The sequence below is a fragment of the Danio rerio genome, chromosome 25, assembly GCF_052040795.2.
Source record: "Danio rerio strain M-AB ecotype USA chromosome 25, GRCz13ab, whole genome shotgun sequence".
Lineage (NCBI taxonomy): Eukaryota > Metazoa > Chordata > Actinopteri > Cypriniformes > Danionidae > Danio > Danio rerio.
Genome location: NC_141045.1, coordinates 25942082 through 25963918, shown reverse-complemented (window position 1 = coordinate 25963918; position 21837 = coordinate 25942082). Strand labels below are relative to the sequence as shown.

Genomic DNA, 21837 nt, shown 5'->3' with positions numbered 1-21837 from the left:
CAATTTGTCTAGTTTTAGGATCTGTAATAGGACAAACTTACATAAGATGAGAAATTGTTCATATTTAACAAAGATCACTTTTGTATGTAGTTTAACCAATATTTCCACAATATATACAATAATTTTACATTTGTCAATGAAATAAATTAATTGTATGCTGAATTGTACACCTGTCACACTCAAAAATGTAATATATATTTGGTTAAGAGTTTATTAGAAAATCAATTAACTGAATTTGTATATTAAATAGAGCATGAAATTGTACATATACTTTTAATGTGTGATGAGAACTTTTTAAATATTTTTTAAAAATGTGTGTGGTGATGGAAATGACAGTGGTGGAAATGACATTTCATCAGTTTATTGTGGAAAAATGGAAAAAAAGCTTCAACCAATTAGCTTAATTGATACTAGCCTTTCATGTATACAAAACTGTCACGGTCGGGGTTTGGGGAAAAGGAGTGAAAGTAGGAAAATAACTCAATTGCAGAAAATAATATGGGTTTTATTAATAATAAAATACAAATAAAACAAAAAGGCAAAACAAACTACACCGAGGGGAAAAACATTACTATAACACAAACAAACTTGGCTGGGCTGGCAAGATAAGACTGGATCAGGAACACAGGGACAGGACAGCGGACATGAGGAGAATATAAGCAGATGTAAATTAACACACAAACAGATGAACATAATTAACTAATAATGGGATAACAAGGAGGGTGGGACTAGACAACAGACAATAGCACATGACACCGAGACAACACAAGTCATGTGCTCACATAAAACAGGACAAGAACTCATTAACCACGAGTTCATGACAACACAAGAACGCGGTGCATGTTTACATGCTAAACACAACACCAACAGAAGACTGAACGTGAGACACGAGTACACGATGAATAAAAACATTTACTGTGCACTCACACATGCAGCTTGCATGTTTCATCCCAGCGCCGACCGAAACCGAAACCAACTAGACTGAGACGCTGGGAATGAAACGCCACGCTGCAGACAGACAGACGAACGTGAACACCAGGACGGGAGCGCACAATTGCAAACACACACAGACCTCACTCGCTCACATCAAGCGGGAACCTCCACGATCCAAGCGCATTCACAAATGGCACTCATACAGAGACACACACAATGACAGAAACAAAAACACGACAGAGCTAGTGTCCGGACTCTGCCACCAAAACAAGGATTTACAAGACCTGGGTGGCAGAACCCACAAAACACGCTTATTTATCTTCATTTTGTTTGTTTTTTAAAAACATCAAAAAAGGTACAACATGTTTGAAAATGACATAGAATTTTCTTTGTCATTTGACATTTGTATTTTCTTATCAAGCTTAATTTCCCTTGATTTTTCTTCAAATGTTGTTGATAAAAAAATTTTATTCCCTTCATGTTAAACATGTTCTCTGATGGCACTATTTACTTTCATAGAAACCTAAATAATCTTTCACACAAACTTCTTAAAGTGACATTACAGTGTTGTGGTGGAAACGCCACTGATACTGTGCAACAGCTATATTTTGTATAAAAAATAAATAATATTGATAATAACTATAAAAAAAATATAATTTCATGTTTGTGTTCGTGTTTTATTAAGATACATTAATAGTTACCAGATAAATAATACTTTAAAATGGTATTTTCATTGTTGAAGTTTAAAACTCTGGATGTGCGACAAGGTGAAAACAGTGATTTTGACACCTAAAAGGAGGTTGAATAACATAAACACACACACACACACACACACACACATATATATATATATATATATATATATATATATATATATATATATATATATATATATATATATACATATATATATATATATATAAATATATATATATATATATATATATATATATATATATATATATATATATATATATATATATATAATAGAAAGGTAATACATGTTTTAAAGTAGGTTTTATTAGTTTGATAAAGAAAGAGAAATTTGAACAAAATTATATATATACTTGGATATATAATCAAAGGACATAAAAATGCCCGTAGTTAAAGAATTACCCATTAACAACAGTCTGAAAACACAGTAAAATCATGCAGTCGTAATTGCTTTTCTTTTTCTAGATTGCTTTTGAAAACACTATTGGTTGGGTTTAAGCAGTCAGTCAGTGAACAGCAACCTGGCCTGGTCGGCTGAAGTTTATATTGCATCCTCTGGTGGATGTATGCGAGAAGAGGATGCACAAAAGAACTTAGAGATCAAAAAGTCTACACAGCAGTGTGGATTTGCAAAAAACAAAAACTGCAAGCGGGCCTAAGGATCTAAGCTAGTAATACTATGACCAAAATGTGTCGTACATAAACTGCTGATGATTCACTACCAGCATCTCACTACCAGCACCATTGGAAATGTGACACAAAAAAACCCTCTGATATTTAAATAGTTATCAGCAGGTACATCTGCATTTTTGGATCACAATACTAAACCATTTTTAAGCCACTGCAAGGAAAAGACACCAGAAATGGCAGCATCGTGGTCAGCAAAAGAATTCCAGATGTTCCTCTCGTTGGTTCATGGTTATAACGTCTATCGTTCTCAAGCCTCCGTCCCCTATACTGCAGCTCTGCACAAGATGTATGGGCAAAGAAAAAAATGGTCATGTCCAGCAGCGCCTGGTTTCTATCAAGGTATTTTTTCTTTCACTTCAGTCAATTGGATTGTTCCACACCACTGGCTTGCTCACCTCTTCTAACAGGCTTGAACCGGCCAACTGAACCACACCTGGGCCCGATTTGGAGTACTCACACTTGTCAAACGAACCAGGAAACACGCCTACGCACGGTTTGGATAGTGTGAGTGCACCCTAAAACCCTTTTAAGATTGTTCAGCTTTACAATGTTTTTATTGACTTTATTCTAAAATGCGGGAGTGCGCCTGTTTTCACGATTGTCTTAGAACTTCCGATTCAGTCGCCTATGGGAGAAATGACTAGGAATAATAAACAGCAGAAAACGGTCAAACTACTTGCTCTACAAACAAATGTTTGCATGACTATACAGACCAAGTAGAATAATATAATAAGAAAATATCAAATTGCAACATCAAGCAGCGTAATGAGCAGTTTTTAACGTCAAAAAATGAATGGAAGTGAATGAGACCGGAAGTCTCAAGCCAAAAAGATTCAAATGGCAGCGCCCGCTCGTCGGTGGAGAATATGGTGAATAAGAAACTGCAAGACTAACATAACAGCAATTATATTCAAGCTCACAAAACAACAACTACTCAGCTTGCATTCTCTCTTCATGCATGCACCATGTTGAAGTTCCAGCCAACACACTTAAACCAATGACCAGAACACCCAGACAAAACACAGACTATACCTGAACACAATAACGCCTCACAGATGATTTGAAACGATCAAGAATTAAAATCCAGTGCTTAACAGAAACCTGGCAAAGAGCTGAGTTTCATGGCTTTGTGCTTATGCTGCAAGGACATCAATTTGTGTCAGCAGACAGAAGCTCAAGAGAGAACGATCAAAAATAGGGAGTGGACTTACATCCGAGGCAATGGTGTGGTTTGTGAACTTACCACAAATCATTCAAACACACTCATTGCCATCTCTGGGGGTTTTAACTGTTCCCCGTTCTCCACCCTCACAACTTTCTTTTAGTTTGTGGCTTGCATGTCCAGAGAAAACAAGATCCAGACCTGTTGTATGCCAGTGTCGAAAAGCATTAAACTTGTTGCCATTCATGGATAGACTAAACAATATCTTGGCAGATTGTCCTAACAAAAATCAGCCATTCAGTCCCTGTCTGGAACCCCTTTTGAGACTACTTTGAGAAACTAGACATGGGTTGAATTCTTGGGAATAAAGGAGACGTACAAGGACATGTCAAATCATGTAATGATAAACTCGAGGGACTATTTTACAATACTATGTTTTCCCAAGAAGACGTGGATCACAAAGAACTAGAAGGACCTGCTAAACAGGAAAAATACATTCTTCAGAATGGAAGCAACCAAGCAAGTCCAGATGGAGCTAAAGAGAAAGAGCATATGATAAAAATTGAGGGAATTTATTTTAATGATATTAATGAAGATACAATTTTCCACAGTCCGCTCCATTTGGTGCACAGCAATGTCAATGCAGCTTTCAAAATACACCCAACTGTGGGTGAACACGAACAGATGAACAGAACCAACACAATTAAGACAATACTCTGATTAATAGCGATTTTTGATTACCTTAATCTGACTAAAGTCAAAATCAGTGTTGGGCTATAAAATGTTACTAGTAGGGATGTAACGATTCTCCTGACTCACGAATTGATACATTCACGATACTAATCTCAATTTTTCAAACTTAATTATTTGAGACAAATTTAAGTTAAACAAAAGTGTTTCATTTCAAATTTTATTTTTTCTCAAACCCTGCATTTTTTAAAAAAATAAAAGATTTTCTGCAATAACTAAATTGGAATAAAAAAAATACAAATAAAAGAGAATAATACAAACTAAAGAAGACTTTAAATACTGAGTTTGACCAAATTGATTCTGCATGATAATTCAGATTAATTTCATTTATTTATTTTATAAAGGTTTTTTGTTTGTTGTATGTTGTTGCTATTTTCGTACTCAAGCTGTGAAAGAACATGTTTAAGGGTTATATACAAACTTTTGTGACACTGAAGGAATTTTGTTGAACTTTAGATTTGCATTTTTGTTTCTGCATATATTATTCAGCTGATTTATCACCTTGAGATGTTTTCATTGTTGTGCCTCTGACTTAAATTAGTGTTTAAAAATTACTGTTTATTTAAGTTTGTCTTGTGTATTAGTTGTGAGAATGTAAATTAATTTAAACTTTGATGCTGATCAACGGTGTATTCTTCATGCAGCACTTTAATTAATGAGAGGATTATAAATGTTCTTTGGAAAAGTAACTCAAATGACTTTTAACAGTAATGCATTACTATTTGGTGTAAGTAATCAATAAAGTAATTAAGTTACTTCTTGAATAAAGTAACTAGAAACTGTAACTAGTTACTATTTTTCAGTAACTAGCACAACACTGATTATAATCAAACTAAACATAAATCAAATTAAGAAATGTGCAGTTTGCCCATTTTAGTCGCGTTATTGGAGTGCATTAAAGTCATGTAAACACCTTTATCAAACTATTACTGTTTTGGAGTTTTGTAGTTGTAGAGAGGATAGATGGTCATGCCCATCTGAGTCTGGTTTCTCTTTTACGTTTTTTTCCTGCACTTTCGTCAGTTGGTGAAGTTTGTTCCTCACTCTCGGCACTGGCTTGCTTGGTTTGGGATTTTTGTGGAGCTGCACATTGATAGATTTGCTTTTCAGTGTTTCAACTTTCAGCAGTGAAAAACTACACTGAACTGAACTACACTGCACGTCAAGTCAAACTGGACTGACACAGTTTTAATTTACTAGAACTTGTATGTTACGCCTCATTGACACAATCTACATTCTAACAGCACTATATAAATAAAAATAAATTAAATTGAATAGTACTTTTCACTACATTTTGCGACAGGACACACACACACGGCAGTTGTCTGGTGTTTAACAACAAACATATGAGATTGGCTTCAAGCAAAAGAGCACATTTTTGGTGCGAGATGCAAACGTTGACTATGGAAGAAATGTATATTATGAAGTTCCTTGACTTTGAAGTGAGTTTGTCATAGGGGGTTTGTCATGAAATGATCCGCCGTCGTCTGTTTGCATGCATGCGGTGAGAAATTAACTGCAGTTAAACTTGTCACAAAATTAAAAACAAATCACATATGGTGCCATGACAAGCACAAACTGTTGTTGCGTGAAACGTAATGGTGACGTAATGACTTTAATCAAACTATGCACTATACATGTAAAATAAAAAATGAAAGGAACATTCAAAAAGCAACTGTAAACAACTTAATCATATTATTGTCTTATTCAGACTGAGGCTAATGATTTGATTTTTGATTGATGTCCATGAACATGTCAGTTTTTCAGACTGGCTGGTAACCTGCTGGTGCAGAAGAACCAGGACAGGGCTAATGAATTCAACATGTTCTTCAACCTATCTGACTAGCAATCACTGGCTTAACCCTGCCCCCATCTCTGTTTCCTAGCGGGGGTTTCTGCTTCCTCATGTACTACCCCCTTCCTTTACTAATTCCTAGGCCACTTTTTTGATTGAAAATGTACTGTACGGTTTTTACACCCTCAAAAACTGAGATTCTTTTTATTTGGAAAACTTCTGGCTTGCTTTTCAGTTTAGACCAGGGGTCTCAAACTGAAATTAGCGAAGGGCCATTTCAGTGACTGACAATTCACAGGAGGGCCGTTGTAACATTCAAGTACAAGAAAAAAGTGGAAAACTGACTTAATTGATGCATCTTAGGACAACAGACATGACGTTTACATTTCAAGCATTACCTGTCATCAGGGATAATGTAAATCAGCATGTTTATCGTGTCACACATCAGCTGTTGAAATATATCTGTGGTTGTTGTGTGTATGACCAAGTGTTAGACACACATTCAGTTATTCCTCCACAGAGTATATGCAGTCGAAACTCTAGCTTTTTGTTTCTTGTTGTGCAAACTGAAGGGGTAGTTTAAATTGTTATGAAAATACTACAAATAATAGACATAGCATTTATTATTATGTCCCAACCAATTGTACTGTCCCAATAGAAGAATGCAGTTTGGGTAACTTAAGTGACTTTACTTGCAATTGTTCTTCTCAATATCTTCTTTTTGTAAAACTATAACAAAAAGGGGAAAAGTATATTGACATTTACTTTAACAAGTTCGATTCAACCAGCAGTAATTACAATTTAACTAACGTACATCTTACTAAGCATATGAGAAAAATCTATTAAATGAGACGTGGAAGTCATGAAGAAGTGTTTGTACAACAAAATCCAGGTAGTATAAAACTGATAATAATCAAATGACACCTGAATATTAACAAAAATAGAGCTTTAGTAAAAAAAGAGCATGTATGGACAAATATTTTAACGTTTAAGCCAGCCAAATATTTAAAACAAATGTGTGTTACTCAACCGTACACTGAGAGAAAATGAAAGAAAACTATATGAATGCAGTACTTTGAATGTCGAAAAGGTGCCGGGTTAAAACCACAAGTAGCTAGAAAACTGCACAACAACGATAGTGGTTCAAAAACTTTTATGTTTTGGCAGGCCGAGTCTCATTATATTTTTGATGTCAGTTGCGGGCTTAAGGGAGGAGGAAGGCGGACCGTAAATGGCCCACGGGCCAGCAGTTTGAGACCCCTGATACAGATTGACAGACCCAAATGCATACTTTTAAAAATGAAGGCTCCAATGCTCACAAAGGCTTGACATCACAGTTGAGGTAAAAGGAAAGAAATGTGTTTGTTCAAACTCAACACATATAAATTGTTAGCAACAATTTAGCAGACATCATTTGGAAACTGTTTGAAAAATGTTTGTACGGAACAAAAACAAAGCCATGAATGTCAAATGCAACTTATGCTCTTGAAGCAATTTTGAGTCATATCTGCAGCAAATTTTTTTTTTGCAATATCATTTCTAAAAGCATTAACTTTTTAAAAAACTGTTTGGAAAAAGCGTTACTCTAAATCTGATACGGGTATTATAACCAGTTAAAATTCAGTTAACCAGTTTATATGAACATCTTAACTGTGCAGCTAAACTCTGTTTATGTGCTTTAAAAGCAAGCTATCATTAGAGAAATCAATAAATAAAATCACAATAAGATCTTCAGAAATGCACTGTAAAGACTAAAACTAAATGTTAAAACTAAAACACACTAGTGCAGATGTAGCCTTAATTCTCACGAAAATTCTCATTGGCTATTACACATCTCTAACTTAGAAATAAGCTCAGGGTGATGCAAGAACAGTATAGAGAAACATCTTAACACATTAATTAAAGCAGCCCGTCATAGACTCTATAACCTTGGAGACGTTAATTCACAATTTCACTATAGCCACCTGCCAAAGAATTAGGTTGTGACCAATCGATACTGAGACAAAAAACGATTATTGTGTGTTTTGGGCCTTGTGTCTTCCATTATTAGGATTGTTCTGGTTCTACACTAATCAATGCCTGGCTGAGGAGAGCATGATGTTGTTAAGTGGACTAACTTGCACTAGACAGGCGATATAAACACATCTATCTTGCATGCCAAAAATGTCTGTCAGGCTTCTCTTAGATGCACCTGTTTGAGAATTCCACAGTTCTACCATGTGGACCCAGCTGCCGTCACTACAGGTGGTTCTTATTGTGACATTCCTAAACACCAACTATTCTCATCGTTGTGGCCATCACAAACAAATACGCAAGAGTAAACAGAGACAAGCTCATTCAAATACCAAAGAGTCACCACACCCCCATTCCTGGACACAAAACAGAACAGAAGGAAGCTTGTGGTGGTCCCAGTGGAACCTGCACTGCTTTTCCTTCTGATTAGCTGAGGCAAAGCGACTGAAAACTTGTGGGATGTCATGAAAGATTCTAAACTGAGATCTTCTAAATAAATTAAATGAGTAAATTAGATACAGCCAAGAATTTTAGAATTATGAACCAGGAATAGCCGAACCGAAAATTGAGTAAATTGTTGACAATGTTTATCAGCTTATTTCTCAAATCATGCAGTAATTTAAAGAGAATGAACTCGTTCAAGCTAAGGCTTCTTCACCTTTTGCTAAAGGGTTGGAAAGCCATGGCCTAGAGGCCTATGGGACCACCCACAGAAACCTCATTCAGACACAAAAGCCAGATGGAAAAAGCAAAAAAAAAAAAGCATTTAGGGAAGAACACTCCTACTTTACCCAACCATCTGCCTTTGCCACAGAATACTTAAAATGAGGCAAGACAAAACCGTGTTTGCTTCCTGCAGACATTTAGAAGCAAAGATCGTTATGTTGTAGGCGTTCCCTGACTTCTTTGGGGTAAAGATGAGGTCAAACTATTTTTATTTTTGAACATGGTATAATGATGTAAGAACATCTGATGGATGAGTTGACTATTTTCAAAAAAGAGATATTCAACAGGCTTTTTATAAATATCAATATGACATCAGTATGTTTGCTACAATTAATACCACATGGTGGTTTTTACTGAGATTGTGGTGATAATATGTAGGCTAAGAAGCTTTTGTTAGCTCAGTTTAGTGACTCCAAGACGGATGCTATGGATTGAATATAAGATTAGTTTGTTAGCAACATTTAACATCACATAGTGTTTTTTTAACTGAAATTGTGGCAGTAATATGTAGGCTAAGTTGGTTTTGTTAGCTTAGTTCAGTGACTCGAAGATGGTTGCTGTTGAATGAATATGAGATTAGTATAATTGTGGTGCCATTATGTAGGCTAAGTAGGTTTTGTTAGCTCAGTTTATTGACTCAAAGATGTTTGCAATTAAATGAAAATGAGATTTGTATGTTAGCGACATTTAACATCACATATTTGTTTTTTACTGAAAGTGTGTTGATTTGTAGGCGAAGGTTTTGTTAACTCAGTTTAGTGACTTTAAGATGGTTGCAATTGAATAAATATGAAATTTGTGAACATCACATTTTGGTTTTTAGTGAAATTGTGATGATAATATGAAGGCTAAGTAGGTTTTGTTAGCTCAGTTTAGTGACTCCAAGATGTTTGAAATTGAATATGAGATTAGTTTGTTAGCAACATTTTACATCACATAGTGTTTTTAACTGAAATTGTGCTGATAATATGAATGCTACGTAGGTTTTGTTCGCTCGTTTAGTGACTACAAGATGGTTGAATATGAATAAGAGATTAGTTTGTTAGCAACATTTAACATCAAATAGTGGTTTTTACTAAAAGTGTGTTGATTTGTAGCCTAAGAAGGTTTTGTTAGTTCAGTTTTGTGATTTGAAGATGGTTGCTATTGAATGACTATGAGATTAGTATGTTAGCGACACTTAACATCACATAGTGGTTTTTACTGAATTTGTGGTGATAACATAAAGGCTAAGTAGGATTTCGTCGCTCAGTTTAGTGACTCCAAGATGGTTACTATTTAATAAATATGAGATTAGAATGTTAGCGACATGTACACTACATAGTGTTTTTTACTGAAATTGTTTTGATTTGTAAGATAAGAAATGTTTTTTTAGCTTAGTTTAGTGATTCCAAGACGGTTGCTATTAAATGAATATGACATTAGTATGTTAGCGACATTTAGTACCCAACAAAGTACCCAAAATCTCAGTCTATGATACAAGCCACCAAAACAGTACTAATAAACAACTGCAGTGTTAGCATCCAACTATTATTGCTACAGCTTTGAGCAAACGGCTAGCTCTCTGCTACAAATTTGTCTTCAGACCTAACAATGTGCTTATAGCACAACCTACTCTTCTGCCATTAATTCTAAGCTGTTGTTGTTAAATAAACAGCAGACATATGCATAGAATGAAAAGCTAAACTTTAGGTGGACTGCATACTAAATAGTTTTTTAGTCTCATGAGACATTAGCCTTTGTTTCTTGCCATGTGTGCCAATTGGTCTACTGCGTTCTGTGACTGTAATTATCAGTCTGCTCCAGCATCTTTTCATGACAAGAGGCTGGGGAATTAGAGGATGGTACAAATCCTAAAAGCTAATCTTAGAATTAAGACATTTTAAAGATTCTAATGAGGAATAGTTGTATTTCAGCCATACAACAGTTTTTTTTTCCTTGGGTCACAAGCTTTAAAGGCATGTCTATACATGATTTACCTCTGAAAGATTCTTAGTAGTGCCTTAAGGGTACATTCAAAGTTGCTATTATGCAAATGATCCATTTAGGCATAGTGACTAGGTGTTGTAACCTTAAATGTACCAACATGGCAATTGTTACATTATGGCCGGAGTAAGGATTTGGATAAATAGGATTTAAAGTTATCCTGATTAATTTTATTTCTTGTACTGCATTGTAATATTAAGACAACGGGCTTGGATGGAAAAATCTGCCCCGTGGTGCATGGTCTAACAGGGTTGAGCTTATTCTCCTAATGAGTTATAGTTGTGTTTTGAGAATAAACTATTCAAGAGTCTCATCTCCCATTCCCTTTAAGAGTCATGTGTCGTGCCATATCGGATTTGCTATTTACATGGCAGACTTTGTAGCAAGAAAACTATAGAAAACAGTTAAACAGACCATTTACAGCGCTTGAAAGAGAGAAGAGCCTCCTCATTCTTTACTTTCACTTTCACTCTTGTGGATAGGGAAATGTGTTGTACGCACAGAGATCCATTAGCCTATACAAATTTTGTTTGTTAAGCGCAAAGATTTGGCTCAAAACTATTTTTAAATTCAGTTCTAATTTCCAGCAAACAAATAAATGAACAATAATAACGAAGTGTGGTAAAAAAAATTGAGTTAATAATAATATTATACAAAAGCAAATTCAAATTCAAAGTCATGAATAAACCAAAAAAAGCCTCCCGAGATGAAGAAGGCATGACCGTATGGTTTTTATATTAATGTAGAATAGAAAATACAAATTTTAGTAATATTTTAATCCTTTAATCTTTTTCATTTGAGAAGATATTTGCATATTGCTGTACATCCTGTGTACTAAGCAATGTTTAAGTGAGGCGCAAAACTAACACGCTCTGCGCTGGACTTTAGACGTCCTCTTAGCTGGTCTATTTAACAGTCTATTTTAATTCCTCAAAATAGCAATGCGCTAGCAATGCGCCTTAACATGCCTCCTTTTTTTAGACCAGAACGCCTATGGGAGCACATATGAGTGCAAGTGCATTTGCTATTCAAACAGCGTGGTGCAACACGTCAAAACGACTCTTGCCCCAAGATGAAACTAACAAACAACAATTGTGTCACACCTTGCACTGCATTGTGCTGGGTGTATGATATGGCCCAACATGTTTATGGGCCTGTATGTTTCTGACTAATGCTAATATGATAGTTCTTTGGAACTTTGAAAAACATGATAATGTTTCATGTTAAATGCACTTAATTGTGTTAACTTAATTGATCTGTGTTGAGACAACTTGAATGAACTGCAACTTTACAGTGTAAAACACTGACCTATTAAGAAATACATGTAGTCACAAAATTAGCAATCCTCAATCAAAAAAAAAAAAAAAATTATGCACATACATTACGCACATAAATGAAAAGTCTTTAGTGGCCATTTTTATCTGATCACCTTATATATTCAAACCAGTTCTAAATATGGCCTATATAAACCATTGTTCCCATAACCCTAACCTCATGCTTTATGTATGCCTCTTAAAGAGTTTGCAAAGCAGGAAGCGCTAATTACCACTTCTCTGTTATTTTAGGAAACCAAGTGTGCCAGACTTGTGATCCAGCAGCACAGTTTCCCACAGCCAGCACAGTTCTTCAAATAAAGCAGGTAATGTTTACATCTATGGAACACTGTTAGCAAAAAGGCTCCACATTCACTTAATAGCACATGTAAGATAATCCCAAAAATATGCATCATTAATAAAAAAAATTTGGAATCTTGCGCTTCATCTGGAAAATCAGCAGTAAATCTTTTCTTGTCACGTTGTTGAATAGTTCCTTTTTCTTCCCTTGTCTTTCCCAAAAATCTCTGAAAATGATTTTCTCCATTTTCCCACGAGTTTCAGTATAACGCTATAAGCCCTTTGTGGTTACTCCATCAACTCTGTTTGGCAAGAACCTTGCTGAGGTCTAAAAGGGCTTCCAAAGATGACTGAGAGAAGGGCTTGGACACACTTTTCAGGTTATGGAAGGCGAGCCAAGTCTGTCTTCGTTTTGAAGGGTGATAATCTTAGAAAACTAGAATGTACCCAGTGAGTTTACAGAACCCCAAAATTTAATTGTATTTCAGATGAAAATGTGAAAACCAGATGCTCTTATAAAGTTTACCGGTGCTTAAGATGGAATTAGCCAAATATTGTTTGATTTTTTTCAATACTAAGAAGAGACCCTTAAAAGTAAAAGAAACCACTGTTAATGTTCTTCAGTTTAAAGGTGAGGTATTTAACTAGCGGTTGAACTAGGTATTGCACTCCTGATTCAAAACACACGCAAGCGCAGATTGCCAGATTGACTAAAATTTATAGTTAATTTATAAAAAGCATAAAGTGATAAAAGTAACAGCATGAGATAGAAGGAATATTTTCCATACTAAAAGGATTTTTTTTCTAACCAACACCTGAAATATATATTTTAGAAACGGCTTTTATTTCTTGCAACTGAACAACAGAATAAACTGACAATAATTACCTCAGGTAAACCTCAAGTACTTTATTCAGTGTTAAATGCTAATGACGTTTATTTGAATGCCATGTTACTACTAAAAGCAGTAGCAAATAGTCCAGCCCAGATCTTAAAATTAAAATAAACTGTTTGAAATTAAACTTTACAACTGTGACTCAGTGCAAGCCAATACGAATCAGTGATTCAACATGTACATTTAATGATGTTAAAGAGGTTTAATATGTATTAATTAGATTATAAACCTTACCGTTTTGTTGGAGTGCAGTGAGTGCAATATTCTGTGCTTCTGAATGGCTGTATTTATATTTTTGTCGTGTTTCGTCTGGTGTAAACAACCAAATTGCTTATCACTGCAAATCGTGTAGCATGTTGTTAGCATTTAAGCATAATTGAAGTTTAAAGTCAGTGTGAACTGGAAGTTGCAGAGACTTTATTTTCAGTATGTTGATGTATCTCCAGCTGAAATGGAATATTGAATTGGGGCGGAGCTTTCTTTCTGCATCATTCCCTCATTGCAAAATAAGAAAGGCTTTTGGTTAAAGCCGTCCAACTGACATCAACAGAGATAACACCACTCTAAACACGGCGGTAAATAGTCAAACCTTGATTAAAGATTACCAAAATAATTATTTTTCAGTGGATTATCAGTTTATTATTCAACTAAAGAATAACAATGTGCCTTAGTAAAAAAGCATTGAAAACATCACAAATTCTGGTTTCATGTAGGCTTATTCTCAATTCCAAGAACACAGAGGGTCACACTTTATTTTGATGGTTGAATTTAAGTTACATTGCATCTGCATGTCAACTAATTCTGAATAGATTATAAGTAGACTGTTAGGTTAAGGTTAGGGTTGGGGTTATGGTTAGGGTTAGTTGACATGTACTTGCACAGTCTCTTATAGTCAGTTAAATGTCTGTTGAAGGAGCAGTATCAGCAGATATTAAGCAGACAGTCTACTAATACTCAAGTGTCATCAAAATAAAGTTTTACCACACAAAGAGTCTACATTGATGCATTCTCGATATTAGGAACACATCCTGGAACTTTTACGCATCCTCTGTTCTTGTGGTTTTAAGTTTTGGGAAGTGAACTTTGGCAGTTGATAATGACGTTCCACGAAAACACAAGATTGCTTAATTTTGCATATTGAGAAACAGCCATAGATTTTAGGATGCAAATTTGGAAAGAAGATGAGGCTTAGCAGCTCCGCTTTACTCCACTAGGTCTGAACGAAACATCTGATGACCTACAGCAGTTAAGAAACCTAACAATGAAGGGCAAATCCCAAATGTTCTCAAACCGCTCAGTTCTTGATGTCATCTTTGGTAGAGTAAATCTACATAAACTGTTGGGCTACTAGAATTCTAGCTTCACAAAAGCATCATCAAATGTCAAATGGGACAAACAAATGCATGCATAATTCAGTTACTGACATCCAACCACATCTGACCACTTGCCCTCGTTGACATTATTCAACAAGTTCTTATCGACTCAATATTTATCTGGGAATGAACTGGTCAATTTCTTTCATGCTTTCGACAGGGAACCAAAGAGCCTTTGTGTGGTCTTGTCTGGCTGCTTATTTATGACGTGCTAGTACAACAGGTACTGGCAAACTATTTTCAACCTGCTTGAGCCATTCGTCTGAAGCTGTCCTGCAAAGCATTCTAACCTCAAGTGATTTAAAAATAAATTGCTATTTTTTTTATTATCCATTATACAACCGCCATGGCCTTCTTCACTTTCATAAATAAAGGTCTAAACAAAAGAGTTTAGTAGGTTTGTAAATAATCCAAAAATAAAGACATTTATTAGCTTAATATAATCTCTAAATAACATTTAAGTGATTATGTGGGAATTTACCAAAATCCCACAGCTTGTGTTATGTAAAATTGAGTTATGCTACTTACTGTAAGTATACTTGAATTGAAATTTGAAATAAAAATACAACTAACAAAAAATATATATTTATTTGTCCTTAATGTTTTTGGTACATATGAATGTTGCAAATAAAAGTAACAAGTTTAAAGAATTTTACAAAAGAAAATGATTACCTGCCTTATCCTTTTTTTTTGTGTGTGTGTTTTGCATCGACTTAAGAAATTCAGTTGGTTATATGGCTATGAAAGCAGGCAACATCTTTTTAAAAGGAGCTGTATTAAGTTATATTGTTTGCTTTGCTTAATAGTTCTATTTATTTATTTTATTTTCTACATGTTCAAAATAAAAGTTTAAAGCCTACATATGTTGCTGCTAATATGTCCCTTAACCTCTTAAGGCCCAAGGTGTTTTACATGCATTTTTTATTTCTCTTTGGTATTTGGGCTTATCGGAACCATCATCTTTTTTGATATGAAGTACTTTTAGAGAAAAATGATGTCCATATATGTGGACTCGTAGTCAGAATTTTCATAAAACACTTTTTCCTGACAGTTTTTTTTAATGCAAATATACATTTTTTTTTTTTTACTATTGGAGTGTAAAAACTATATTTTCGCCCATTTTGAACAGCTAAAAATAGTGTTTGGGATTTCAAATGCAGGATGACACTGTATGTCTGCAACAAAATATAAAACATTAGACCAAAATGTGCTGTCTACGTATGTGGCCACTAAGCCGTACACTCTCAGACATAAAGGTACGGGAGCTGTCACTGGGGTGGTACTTTTTCAAAAGGTACAGTACATATTTTTACTTAAAGGGTCCATATTGGTCCCTTAAAAGTATATATTATTACATAAAATCTTTAAGAGGAACACTTTTGTACTTTTTTAGGTACTTGAGGTATTAATATAGACCTTTAAGGTACAAAATTGTACCTTTTGGAAAGGTACCACCCTAGTGACAGCTCCTGTACCTTTATTCCTGAGAGTGTAGGAGGTTAAAGGTACACATTTGAACTCTTTAGATATAAATATGTACCTTTAGAAAAAAGTCCACCCCAGTGACATTTGTACCTTTATTTCAGAGAATGTAGATTCTGTTTGGAAGACTTATTTAAACAACTCACCCACCCTACATGCCAACAAATTCTCCTCATGTCCAAAGAGCTGTAATAAATACACTAAACCACAGAGTAAGAGTCATTACACTAAATAGCGCAGGCTTACTTTAATGAGTCCTGGTTAATCAAAGTAGGGTCATAATGCTGACTTTATCCCGCAGTTTAAGCTTGACTTGCAGATGTTGTTATTAAGTACAAAATGACAGATGTGACATCTTTCTAGCACACACTTTCACAAGCACAGCTTAGTTTTACAACAATGGGCAATAGCGTCCAGCCTTATGGCTGTCCCCAGCCAATTAGCAGAGCAATGAAGATGCCGAGCGATAAATCACAGAACAAAGGCCTTCACTCTCAAATACAAAGAATCAATTGAGGGAGAACTGCCCTCACAAATGGAGATATTTTATGTATATCTGTGTTATTTGGAAAACAAAAAGTGATCTTTTATTATCTAATGCTCATTTATTAATTAAATGATAATTATTTTACATTAATACACTTTAATATCACTCAGCTTTTGATAGACACGATGGCATCGACTGTTAAAATATTTTGGTTACATTTTTTATTTTAAGGTGGTACCGTTTAACGCTTGATTTAACAACTGGGTAATATTAACTAATTACATGTACTTACCATTTACTTATGTTTAAAATGTGGGTTAGGTTTAAGGTTAGTTTCATCATGTAATTATGCAACTACTATAGTAATACATAAACTGTAACATTAACTTGTGTTATATTCGTGTTATGTTCAGTCTAAGCCCAACTAAATATCCCAAATTGTTTGAATGTTGTATTTGTAATAACTACAAACGCATTTAAGAAACAGACACTGCTATGTTAGAGATATATGGCTGACATATGACTGACCGCTAACAAGCATCAAGGGTCAGAACAAGGGTGTCCTTTAAAACCGTCCAGCTGTCTGGACTTCAAGCCCTAAAAGTAGCCATTTAGACTTTATTTATGGCAAGCTTCCTCAATACATGAGCTGTGTCCAACTGGACAACCCTGCCTGTCCAAAATGCAGGACGACCAGGGTCTCTAAACAATAATAAAGCTAAATCTGTCCTCAGTCACAGGCTGTTCCTTTGGACCAAAAGAAAAGATTCTAGAACATTGAGTTTACGATTTACAATGACAACATGTCTCAACGTCTCTCATGCAAATCAGATGTAATCACACTGAACATCACAAAGAGAGAGAATGCTGCTTTCGTAAACAACTTTTACTTCAACTGAAAGAGGCTTTCAGTTAAAGTGAAATGTTTGATGTTCTTACAGGCGATGTCATTGATTCTAAACAATGATGTGTCAATATGTTCTACTTTTAAACGATCTTAATATGAAGGCAGATATTGTCTTTCATAGTCTGACAGTTATGCCCATGGGGCAAATTCCTTTTTGGGCAAGAGATTTTTATAGCTGATTACTGCATGAGACATTTCTGGTTTATTTTATATAGCTGAATATACGTCAGATTATTCCTGCCTGAGCATGTTTTACATATAAAAAAATATATAAAAACAACTTTTTTGAAAAGTATTTTAGAGACAACGATTATTGTTTGGTTCAATAAATAAAATCTTATTCTTTCTGAAAATGAACATTTAAAAAAAAAAAAAAGACTTTTCCTGCTTATTCAAACTGTAAAATGAGAGGAAACACAATTATTATGTTTTTTGGGGACAACTTAATTTTTTTATGTTTAATTGACTTAAATTTGTAAAAAAAAATAAGTTAACTTAATTAATTAAGTCAATATAACTTAATCGTGTTTGGTTGAAACTTGTGTGTGTGTGCGTGTGTGTATGTGTGTGAATGTGTTTGTGTGTGTGTGTGTGTGTGTGTGTGTGTGTGCGTGCGTGCGTGCGTGCGTGCATGCGTGTGTGTGTGTGTGTGTGTGTGTGTGTGTGTGTGCGTGCGTGCGTGCGTGCGTGCGTGCGTGCGTGCGTGCGTGTGTGTGTGTCTGTGTGCGTGCTGTGTGTCTAAAATGTGTTTGCTTGACCATACTGGGAAATTTTCTAAAGGCACTGAACAGACAAAAGAAAGCACCATGGGCATTAGACAAAGAAAAAGCTCTCAGCAGCAGTAGACTTTTATTGCCTGTATATTGACTTGTCTTCATTAAACTTTTATTCAACTACATTTGTTTTAAAGCCATCCCGCTGAAAAGCAAACTTCGGAGAATTTTTATTGGCATAAATGGACATCTCGTGTATTGATTCTCTTTGGCTACTTTAAGATGAGTAACTTATAACTGATATTGCTTATTGCATTTTTATAAATATTTTATTGGTTTATACATTTCCCTGTATCCACTTTGAAGTGAAATTTATATCGCTTTTAAGCAACATTGGCTCATTCTGAAAATGTAACCCTCTATACATTTCTGGAGATTGCGAACTATGTTGCCAGAGGAACGTTTGGCGGCCGTTCTCTTTAAAACGAACGCTACGGGGCAGTTTGACACCATTCCTTTTTTTGCTTGGAGTTGACCGTGACGACAGCGAAAAACAGTTCCAGAATGCAGGTAAAACAAAAACCAAAACATAAAACAGTATTTGCTTAACTGACTTTTAAATGACCCATGAAATTAAAACAAGGTATTTTTAAAATATTGACCAATCAAAGGCTTTCTAATATTTAACATATCCCGCCCTGGGGTTGTCACAATACTGGACACTGCTAATTAACTGCTAATTAACACTGCAGAAATTAATCTGATTGGCCGCGAAGGTCATCAAACTCACTGCTGTTTACCAGGGATGGAATGGTTCTTTGTAAAAAAAAGCCCTGTGATCCGCGGTTCAAAATATACATTACTATTATTAGTTTGTTAATAAAAACAACTGCAACAAAGCAGTTCTGCCTTTGTACGCTTCTGATTATCTTTCCCATCCATTGCACGTGTGAAGAGCTGTCCAATCACCTCTTAGTTTGTAAATTTGTTGTTGACATCACGTTTCCTCATGTGTCAGTGTGTGTGTGTGTGTGTGTAGTTTCTGTGGGTTTCAGCATGGCAAGTGAAGGAGATAAAGCGCAAATGTGTAAGTGAGGCCAAATCACAGCGCATTGCTGTCAGTGTTTCAACAAACACTCAATTTAAATTCAGACAGAAACATAACGAATGCCGTTTTTTTGTTGCTGTTGCAAAGTTAGCCTAGATCAGTGGTCACTTACGGATCGAGGTCCATTTCCAGCCCGTCGGCGCCGCTTTAGAGGCGTTGCTTGCTGCAGAAGTTGGGACTAGCTCAACTTTTCAAGCGTCGATGGAAGCGTCAGCCAATCGGATCGCTGTATGCAAATACACAAGTTAGACAGTGGCCTATTGCTGACTGAATTTCATTGGCTGACGCTGCCATGACTATCGTGTCAGCCCAAACTTCAGACACGCCTTCAGTTAAGCATTGGCGCTGAAGCCTCATGTGAATGGGACGTTAGTGAAATGGACCTCACTGGAATCATAATAAAACCATATTCTGACATCCCAAGTCTCCCGGAAGTTGTGGTGTTATCCAGCAAATGCATAGAGACTCCTGGATGCCCGCAAATGAATGATAATCTCCTGGAAATTGTGCATTTCCTGCTTGATCCTTAAATACGTTGCACACCCTTCTCCACCGCATCCCTCCTAGCTCTTCAGGTACGTCGCGCCCAACTCACCCCCACTGCTCTTCAGGTACGTCGCGCGCAACTCTCCCCCACTGCTCGTCAGGTTAGTCTCGCGCGCACACGCTCCTACTCAGATACGTCACTCACTGCAAACTCCACACAGAAACACCAACTGACCCAGCCAGGGCTTGAACCAGCAACCTTCATGCAGTGAGGCGACAGCACTGCCTACAGTGCCACCGCGTCACCTAACAAAATCATATAGAAATCATAAATAAAAATGTCTTTGTTGCCTTGGTAATGCAAGCATAATGTAAACAGAAGTAATCAATACTATAAAAGTGCTCAATTATTAAGATTTGTGTTGAAATTATTATCTGCATAATTGACCCTTCGCTAAGCCACACCCAAAAACTGCCACCCACCAATCATGGCTTAGCAACCGTAGCTACGCACAGGGGCTCTGTCAAGCTTTCGAGTGAGGGAGACAAGCCAAAGTGTTGTGCATATGGATTGTGCAAATCTGACACCTGGTATCCTTAATGTTTGGACAGGGTGTTGAAATTTTTTCCCTTTTCAAAACCAAAAACCCAAGAGGAGAAATGCAAGCATGGATCAAGCTGTGTGAGGGGCGCTAAAGGATCATAGTTAGGCTAGTTTTGTTTTCGATATTTCTAACACATTCAGTGATAGACGGCAATAACTCACACACCTCTTACCCTAAACAGATCTAAACTGTGTTTCCTACAAAAATAAAAAGCAGGCTATGTTCCCTTGCTGTCTTTTTCTTTATTCGCTCAATATTATGAGCACTGCTCCGTTTAAGCCCTCGCCATAGTAGTCATACTAATAGCAATCATTTTCCATCTGTTTCAAGCTACGAATATTTGAAATTTCAAATCAACAGAACAAAACAGAGTTGTGATTACAAACTGAGCACTTGCGATCAATATACTTATATATACACTAATATTTGCTGGTAGGGAAAATCGATCTGTTCACTTCTGCTGTATACTTTGATTTGCATTTCAATTTGTTTATTTCTTCTTTAAAAAAAATCTTATTATATCCCTGGAAATGTCTGACACTGGCGCATACATACTGTAATAGATGTGCAAGGCACGAAAGCTTGACAGGCGTAGCAACAGTAACTAAGGAGGGTGGGGCTTAGAGAAGGGTCAATTGGTTGAGACTGTTGAGTCAAGAATAAAGCATATTTTCTTAAGCAATTTATTTGAATGTACAATTTTTAAAATGCCCTACTTTTTTTAATTAATGCAAAAACATGCAAAACTACAGTCATATGTGTGAAGCTGTTGCATTGTCAGGGGTTTGTTACCCAATAAATATGTTTATTGTCCTTTGAATTGTTTTGTAGACTTTTTTTTCTAGGCATAGCTCAAACCGTACCGTACCGAAACTGTGACTATAAAAACGTGATACATACCGAACTGTGAGTAGATTGAACCATTGCACCCCTACTGTTTACTGCGTGTAATCACAAATACAGGGACAATTTAGCGTTTTAAAGCCACGGTTCATCAGAGGATCACTAGTATATCAACGTATAGATAGACAAACCAGCTGATCGACTTGACTTTGAATTGCTCCAGTGTCCCTGTATCTGTGGTTACACTCAGTAAACAGCAGTGAGAACTGATGACTTTACTGACTTTACGGCCAATCACAACCATTTCTGTTAAGTACACGAACACGATGGCAAATCAGCAGTGTTTAAGAACATGCTCAACAGTGCACAAATGTTAGCGGAAAATGGACGTTAAAATTTCAGTTGAGATTGTTAAACATCGAATAATGCACTTCACTGGACCTTTAATGAAACAAATACAGAAGTTTAACTTGTTTTATTTATATGTGTTAAAAATTATCTTATTACAGACACAATTCAAACAACACAGAAGCCATTACTATGCATATCTATAAAAGA

The 21837-nt window shown here is 35.8% G+C and overlaps 1 protein-coding gene, 1 long non-coding RNA gene and 1 pseudogene across 6 annotated transcripts in view; 1 reads left to right on the top strand and 2 right to left on the bottom strand.

The window, feature by feature from the left end:
* The window catches only part of LOC147837710 (uncharacterized), a 633655-nt pseudogene that overhangs the window by 490849 nt on the left and 120969 nt on the right, over positions 1-21837 (bottom strand). The gene's annotated exons all lie outside the window — the stretch shown is intronic.
* The window catches only part of abtb2b (ankyrin repeat and BTB domain containing 2b), an 89313-nt gene that overhangs the window by 56288 nt on the left and 11188 nt on the right, over positions 1-21837 (bottom strand). The gene's annotated exons all lie outside the window — the stretch shown is intronic.
* On the top strand, positions 2745-14534 carry LOC147837712 (uncharacterized). Of its 2 annotated transcripts, none has more exons than XR_015526550.1 (3): positions 2745-7675; positions 7795-9658; positions 9786-14534. It is a non-coding gene; the product is annotated as an uncharacterized LOC147837712 (long non-coding RNA). The 2 variants fall into 2 exon arrangements; XR_015526551.1 differs by having other exon boundaries at positions 7795-9671; positions 9796-11211.